Below are 8,559 nucleotides of genomic sequence, written 5' to 3' on the forward strand. Positions count from 1 at the left end.
CAGATGAAACTTCTTTGGTACTGCCTATTGCTGCTTGCCTGCCAAACAGACTCTGAGAAATCATATTGACTTGTTGAGTGAATATTTTGTTCTGAGCCAATATGGCATTCAGAGTATCAATCTCAAGAACTCATTTCTTCTGATTTGTTCCATTATTCACAGGATTTCTTTCAGAAGTGTACATGAATTGGTTATTTGCAACCATTTCAATGAGTTCCTGAGCTTCTGCAGACGTCTTCTTCAGATGAAGAGATCCTCCAGCAGAGCTGTCCAATGACATCTTGGACATTTAAGACAGACCATCATAGAAGATACCTATGATGCTCCATTCTGAAAGCATGTCAGAAGGAAACCTTCTGATCAATTATTTGTATCTTTCCCAAGCTTCATAGAGGGATTCACCATCATTCTGTCTGAAGGTCTGGACTTTCTCTCTAAGCTTACTCAATTTTTGAGGTGGAAAGAATTTGGCCATAAAAGCATTGACCAGCTTTTTCCAAGAGATCAGGCTTTCCTTAGGTTGTGAATCCAACCATGTTCTAGCTTTGTCTCTTACAGCAAAGGGAAAAAGCATAAGCCTGTAGACCTCGGGATCAACCCCATTGGTCTTGACAGTGTCACAGATTTGCAAGAATTCAGCCAAGAACTGATGAGGATCTTCCAATGGAAGTCCATGAAACTTGCAATTCTGTTGCATCAGAGAAACTAATTGAGGCTTAAGCTCAAAGTTGCTTGCTCCAATGGCAGGGATAGAGATGCTTCTCCCGTAGAAGTCGGGAGTAGGTGCAGTAAAGTCACCAAGCACCTTCTTTGCATTGTTGGCATTATTGTTATTTTTGGCTGCCATGTCTTCTTCTTGTTTGAAAATTTTTGTTAGGTCCTCTACAGAGAGTTGTGCTTTAGCTTCTCTTAGCTTTCTCTTAAATGTCCTTTCAGGTTCAAGATCAGCTTCAACAAGAATGCCTTTGTCCTTGCTCCTGCTCATATGAAAGAGAGGAGAAGAAAGAATGGAATCCTCTATGTCACAGTATAGAGATTCCTTGAGGTGTCAGCGGAAAAGAAGAATAGAAGGAGAAGGTAGGGATGAGAATTCGAACTTATAGAGAGAGTTTGAATTGCTGATAGTGGAAGAGTGTTAGTCCTTAAATAGAAGGATGTGAGAAGAGGGGAAGAATTTTCGAAATTAAATTTAAAAAGATTTTGAAATAATTAAAAGAAATTTTAAAAAAATTGATTGATGATTTTCGAAAATTAAAATTGAGAAAGTAGTTAAGTGATTTTGAAAAAGATTTTGAAATCAGAAATAAAAAAAAAGATATGATTGAAAATTATTTTGAAAAAGATATGATTGAGAAGATATAATTGAAAATCAATTTAGAAAAAGAAATTTTAAAATTAAAGTTGATTACTTGACTAACAAGAAATTAAAAGACATGATTCTAGAATTTAAAATTTGATCCTTTCTTAATAGGCAAGTAACAACTTAAAAATTTTGAATTAAATCTTTAATTGTAGCAAGGATTTTCGAAAATAGTAAAAAAAATGGAAAGGATTTGATTTTGAAAAGATATGATTAAAAAGATATGATTTGAAAAAGATTTGATTTTGAAAAAGTATGAAAATTTGAAAAAGATTTGAATTAAAAACAAAATCTTCCCTCTTGTGCGATCCTGGCGTTAAACGCCCAGAATGGATACCATTCTGGGCGTTTAACGCCCAGAATGGATACCATTCTGGGTGTTTAACGCCCAAAATTCTACCCTTTTGGGCGTTTAACGCCCAACCAGGTACCCTGGCTGGCGTTTAAACGCCAGTTTTCCTTCCTCACTGGGCATTTTGAATGCCCAGCTTTTTCTGTGTAATTCCTCTACTGCATGTTCTGAATCTTCAATTCTCTGTATTATTGACTTGAAAAGACATAGTTTTGAAAATTTTTTGAATTTTTAGAGAATAATAACATAATGAAACTAAATCATGAAGAACTAAGATCAAATAAACAATGCATGCAAGACACCAAACTTAGAAATTTTCATATTAGAGACTGACGAACGAGATTTAATGTCGGTAAAGAATAAAAGTGATCGTGTTGTAAGTATAGCTTCTAAACCAACAAAAAATCCTTTTGTACAAAAGTTTGGTTGTCACAAGTAACAAACCCCTTTAAAATTGATAACCGAAGTATTTAAACCTCGGGTCGTCTTCTCAAGGAATTGCAGGGAGGTATGTTCTTATTATTGGTTATGAGTTTTGTAAATTGGGGTTTTTTTTTTGAAGTAAGGAACAGGTAATTTAACTGGTAAGAAAGATAAATTAATAATAATAAAAGAAAAGAACTCTTGGCTAGGTATGAAAATTCGGAAGTCATATCCTAGTTATCCTTATCGATGGTGATGAGAATTGAGTTTTAATCCCACTTAGTTAACTTTTTCTAAAGCAAAGGAAAGTCAAGTGGACTAACTAGTTAGATCCTCAAGTCCTAGCCAACTCCTAAGGAAAGACTAGAGTTAGTAGAATTCAATTCAATTAGCAAAAATAATAATTAACAATCACGATAAGTTTGATAACTCAAGAGTATCCAGTTGATCAATTAAAGCCAAGAATATAAAAAGCTAAATAAGAATCATAAGTCTGAAATACCTCAATTTATATTAAATAAAGAAAATCCTAACATGAATGGTTCATAAGCCAATTTGGCAACATAAGTAATTAAATAAAAGCATTAGAGTATCTGAAAGTAAAAGAGAAATATAAAGTAAAAGGAATATTGAACCTGAGAGAAAGTTAAAATCATAAATCCTTTAAGAGGAATCCTAATCCTAAATCCTAAGAGAGAGGAGAGAACCTCTCCCTCTAAAAACTACATCTAAATTATGAAAAGTGGATAATGGTCTCTTCCTTTTATTCCTCCATTCTCTGGCTTATATTCTGTGTTTCTAGATTCATAATTGGGCCGAAAAAGGGTCCAGAAATCGCTGGGGGCTTTTTCTGCAATTTCTGCACGTGGCGTCTGTCACGCGTCCGCGTGGGTCACGCGGTCGCGTCATCTGGAGTTCTGCTCTTCCATGCGGTCGCGTCAGGCACACTTCCCCATCAGCTGTACTTCGCGCAAGTCATACGTTCGCGTCATGCGTGCGTTCGCGCGGATGCCAGCTTGCGCAAAGCACGCGTTTGCGTCGTCTATGCGGACACGTCACTTCCAGTTTCTTCAAAAACTCCATTTTGTGCTTTCCTTCCATTTTTGTATGTTTCCTTTCCATCCTTTAAGTCATTCCTGCCCTACAAAGCCTGAAACACTCAACACACAAATCACGGCATCGAATGGTAATAAAGGATGATTAATTTTAATATTTCTAAAGCATAGGAAACATGTTTTTCACATATGTCACATAATAAGGAGGGGAAAGTAAAACCATGCAATTTACATGAATAAGTGGGTGAAGGATTGAATAAATCACTTAAATTGAGCACAAAATACATCATAAAATATGGGTTTATCAGAGACACTAACAAATTTAGAATACATATGAGAAATAACAAAACACACAAAACAAGAGAATTTAAAGATCAGAGCAAGGAAATCATCAAGAACAACTTGAAGATTAATGAAGAACATAATGCATATATTCGAAAATGCAAGAAGAATAAAGACATGTAATTGACACCAAACTTAAAAATTGACACTAGACTCAAACAAGAAACACGAAATATTTTTTGTTTTAAGATTTTATAAATTTTTTTTTGTATATTTTTTTTTTAAAATTATTTTGGAAAAGAAAATAGAGACATTCAAAATTTTTAATAAGAATTCCAGGAATCATGTAATGTTAGTCTAAAGCTTCAGTCTAAAAGATTAGACATGGCTAGCCAAGCTTCAGTAGACATTACATGCAACAGCCAAATTGATGGGAATCAACTAGCTCCTGTGATGACGAAAGTATCATCTGAAACTATAGAATTCACTGTTAAAAATTCTAAAAAATAAAATTACCTAATCAGAGCAACAAGATGAACCGTCAGTTGTCCAAACTCGAGCAATCCCCGGCAACGGCGCCAAAAACTTGGTGCACAAAATTGTGATCATCAATGGCGCCAACAACTTGGTACGCACAATTGTAATCTCAACTCTTTTTCACAATTCCGCACAACTAACCAGCAAGTGCACTGGGTCGTCAAAGTAATAAACCTTACGTGAGTAAGGGTCGATCCCACAAAGATTGTTGGCTTGAAGTAAGCTATGGTCATCTTGTAAATCTCAGTCAGGCAGATTCAAATGGTTATTAAGTTTAAGATAATTATAAGATGAATAAAATATATAATAGGATAGAGATACTTATGTAATTCATTGGTGAGAATTTCAGAAGATGCTTTGTTCCTCCTGAACTTCTGCTTTCCTATTGTCTTCATCCAATCATTCATACTCCTTTCCATGGCAAACTGTATGTTGGGTTTCACCGTTGTCAATGGCTACCTCTCGTCCTCTCAGTGAAAATGGTCCAAATGCACTGTCACCGCACGGCTAATCATCTGTCGGTTCTCGATGATGTTGGAATAGGATCCATTGATCCTTTTGCGTCTGTCACTACGCCCAACACTCGCGAGTTTGAAGCTCGTCACAGTCATCCCTTCCCAGATCCTATTCGGAATACCACAGACAATGTTTATACTTTCCGGATCTCAGGAATGGCCACCAATAATTCTAGCCTATACCACGAAGGTTTTAATCTTAGATTAGAAACCCAAGAGATACACATTCAAGCTTGTTTGCATGTAGAATGGGAGTGGTTGTCAGGCACGCGTTCATAGGTGAGAATGGTGATGAGTGTCATATAATCATCACATTCATCATGTTCTTGTGTGTGAATGAATATCTTAGAGAAGAAATAGGCTTGAGTTGAATAGAAAAACAATAGTACTTTGCATTAATTCATGAGAAACAGCAGAGCTCCACACCTTAATCTATGGGGTGTAGAAACTCCACCATTGAAAATACATAAGAACAAAAGGTCTAGGCATGGCCGAATGGCCTGCCCCCAAAAGCGAACATACAAGTTCCAAAGATGAAAAAGTATTCCAAGATGTATGAAAATACAATAGCAAAAGGTCCTATTTATAGAAAACTAGTAGCCTAGGGTTTACAAAAATGAGTAAATGATGCAGAATCCACTTCTGGGCCCACTTGGTGTGTGCTTGGGCTGAGCATTGAAGCTTTCACATGTAGAGACGTTTCTTGGAGTTAAACGCCACCTTTTGTACCAATTTGGGCATTTAACTCCAACTTTTATGCCAATTCTGGCGTTTTGACGCCAGAACTTTTATGCTGACGTGGAACACCGGTGTGGGCCATCAAATCTTGGGCAAAATATGGACTATTATATATTTCTGGAAATCCCAGGATGTCTACTTTCCAACGCAATTGAGAGCGCTAATTAAGCTTCTGTAGCTCCAGAAAATTCACTTTGAGTGCAGGAAGGTTAGAATCCAACAGCATCTGTAGTCTATTTTCAGCCTCTAAATTAGATTTTTGCTCAGGTCCCTCAATTTCAGCCAGATAATACCTGAAATCACAGAAAAATACAAAAACTCATAGTAAAGTCCAGAAATGTGATTTTTATTTAAAAACTAATTAAAATATAATAAAAAGTAACTAACATATACTAAAAACTACCTAAAAATAATGCCAAAAGCATATAAATTATCCGCTCATCAAGAAACAACAAAGCATCTCCAAACGCTTGTCTGAAATTCCCACCAGTGAATTACATAAGTAACTTTATTTTGTTTTATGTTTTATTTATCTTTTAATTATCAAAACCTCATAACCAATTGAATCCGCCTGACTGAGATTTACAAGATGACCATAGCTTGCTTCAAGCCGACAATCTCCATGGGATCGACCCTTACTCACGTAAGGTATTACTTGGACAACCCAGTGCACTTGCTGGTTAGTTGTGCGGAGTTGTGAAAAGTGTGAATCACAATTTCCGTGCACCAGAGCTCCACCTACCCCCACCTTCTTCTACCCTACTTTGCTCGAGGACGAGCAAAACTCTTAAGTTTGGTGTTGCAAAAGCTTTGCTTTTTGATTTCTACCACTCCTAAGTATGGAAGAAGAGGATGGAGCAAACTATGAAGCATGGACAAGAGCCTGTGCAGTCGCCTCAACAAAGACAAAGGAGTGACATCGAAGAGATCAAGCACTGCATTGGATCCTCAATGAGGAGCACTAGCCACCATCATTCAAGTGGATTCGTTCTCTTTACACCCTTTCCTGTTATTTTTTTGTTTTTTGTCTGTTTATTTATCTGTTCTCTAGTTCTAATTGTATGATCATTTGCATTGATGTCTTAAAGTTGTAAAATGTTCTATATATCTCTCACCTTGCTTAAATAATTTTTTTATTGAAAAGAATTGAGAGATGAATCAATTTCAAGTTTAAAATAAGATTAGTTTAGTTATGTTGATGTGGTGTCATTTGCTTTTGTTTTCTGAATGTATGAAATAAACAGTGCATGTTTGAAGTTGAAATTTTAGAATGTTGGCTCTTGAAAGAATAAGGAAAAAGGAAAAATATTATTGATAATCTGAAATATCTGAAAATTGATTCTTGAAGCAAGAAAAAGCTTGTTGCAAAAGAAAAAAATTATTATGTATGCGAAAAAGAAAGAAAAAATGGCGAAAAGAAAAAAAAAAGCAGAAAAATTCATTACTGCCCAAAAATACAGGAAAAGGAGGGCAGATTCAAGAAGCCAGTAACCCTTTAAACTAAAAGGCAAGGGTAGAAGGACCCAAGGCTTTGAGCACTAATGGATAGGAGGGTCCAAAGAAATAAAATCCTGGCCTAAGCGGCTAAACCAAGCTGTCCCTAACCATGTGCTTGTGGCGTGAAAGTGTCAAGTGAAAAGCTTGAGAATGAGCGGTTAAAGTCGTGGTCCAAAGCAAAAAGAGTGTGCTTAAGAACTCTGGACACCACTATTTGGGGACTCTAGCAAAGCTGAGTCACAATCTGAAAAGGTTCATCCAGGTAAAGTGTCTGTGGCATTATTGTATCCAGTGGTAATACTGGAAAACAAGGTGCTTAAGGTCACGGCCAAGACTCTGAAAGCTGTGTTCAAGAATCAAAATAAGCTTAATTAAGAGAATCACTAATATTATCTGGATTCTAAGTTCCTAAAGATGCCAACCATTCTAAGTTTCAATGGATAGTGAGATGCCAAAACTATTCAGAAGAAAAGAGCTACCAAGTCCCGCTCATCTAATTGTAAATAAGCTTCAATTGAAACTTAGAGATTTATTGTATCTTAATTTTCTTTTTAACCTACTATGTTTTTAGTTGCTTGGGGATAAGCAACGGTTTAAGTTTGGTGTTGTGATGTGCGGATATTTTATAGGCTTTTTGACATCACTTTCATATAATTTTTAGTAGTTTTTATTTAGTTTTTATTGAGTTTTTATAGGTTTTAGTGTTAAATTCAAATTTTTTGATTTTACTATGAGTTTTTGAGTTTTTGGACAATTTTAGGTATTTTCTGGCTGAAATTGAGGAGTTGGAGCAGAAGTCTGATTCAGAGACAGAGAAAGCACTGCAGATGCTGTCTGGATCTAACCTGCCTGCATTCAGAAGAGCTTTTCTGGAGCTATAGAAGTCCAAATGGAGAGATCTTAATGGATATGGAAATCTGACTTCCAGATCTTTCCAGCAATATATAATAGTCCATACGTTGCTTTGGATTAGAAGGCCCGGAACTGTTGTCCAACGCCAGCTTCCTGCCCTTATCCAGGCATCCAGTGCCCAAAGAGCAGAGCCCAGCATCCAAAGGCTCAGAGAGGACCCCCTAGCTAGCGTTCCACGCCCAAAGAGCCTCATAAAACTTGGATCTCATTAAAGCTCAGCCCAAACACTCACCAAGTTGGCATCCGAACTAGATTTTAGCACTAAATAGACTATTTTACCCTTACTAGTCATTAGTTTAGTATTTAAAGGAATTAATTCATGTATCACAGACATCTTCAGCCCTATTTTCGTTTTCACCATTGTATTTTACTTTCAGTATGAGTTTCTAAACCTCCTAGGTTGAGGGGAAGAGCCCTGCTGAGTCCTATAAATTAATAAAAAGTATTACTTTCAGTATTCGTTCTTCATCAATATGAATGCGTTGAACTGGCATACGGTTATCACATTCTACATGGGTTTGGAGTGTGTCTTTCATCGGACAATGATGAACCACCAGCTTGAATACACGTCTCTCAGACGGCTAATCCACGACTTCGATGGGGGACTTCTCGAGACATCAGTTCAGCCGATTTACGGGGATAACCATAGCTTGCTTCAAACCACAATCCTCGTGGGATCGACCCTGACTCGCTCAGGTATTACTTGGATGACCCAGTGCACTTGCTGGTACAGCTGTACGAAGGTGTGGGGATTCGTGCACTAACGGTCAAGTTACACTCCCAATACATTAGAATAAAGAACGAAGATACATCTTAGAATGGAATCAAGCATAGATTGAAATAGAATAGTGATATTATTAATTCATAAGAATCAACAGAGCTCTTAAC

General features: G+C 36.7%; 1 non-coding gene across 1 annotated transcript; it reads left to right on the forward strand.

The window, feature by feature from the left end:
• The first annotated feature begins 334 nt into the window (after window positions 1-334).
• On the forward strand, window positions 335-442 carry LOC112768366 (small nucleolar RNA R71). The gene has a single exon (XR_003185801.1). It is a non-coding gene; the product is annotated as a small nucleolar RNA R71 (small nucleolar RNA).
• Window positions 443-8,559: the final 8,117 nt, after the last annotated feature.

This window comes from Arachis hypogaea, chromosome 17, assembly GCF_003086295.3.
Source record: "Arachis hypogaea cultivar Tifrunner chromosome 17, arahy.Tifrunner.gnm2.J5K5, whole genome shotgun sequence".
NCBI classification, from domain to species: Eukaryota; Viridiplantae; Streptophyta; class Magnoliopsida; order Fabales; family Fabaceae; genus Arachis; species Arachis hypogaea.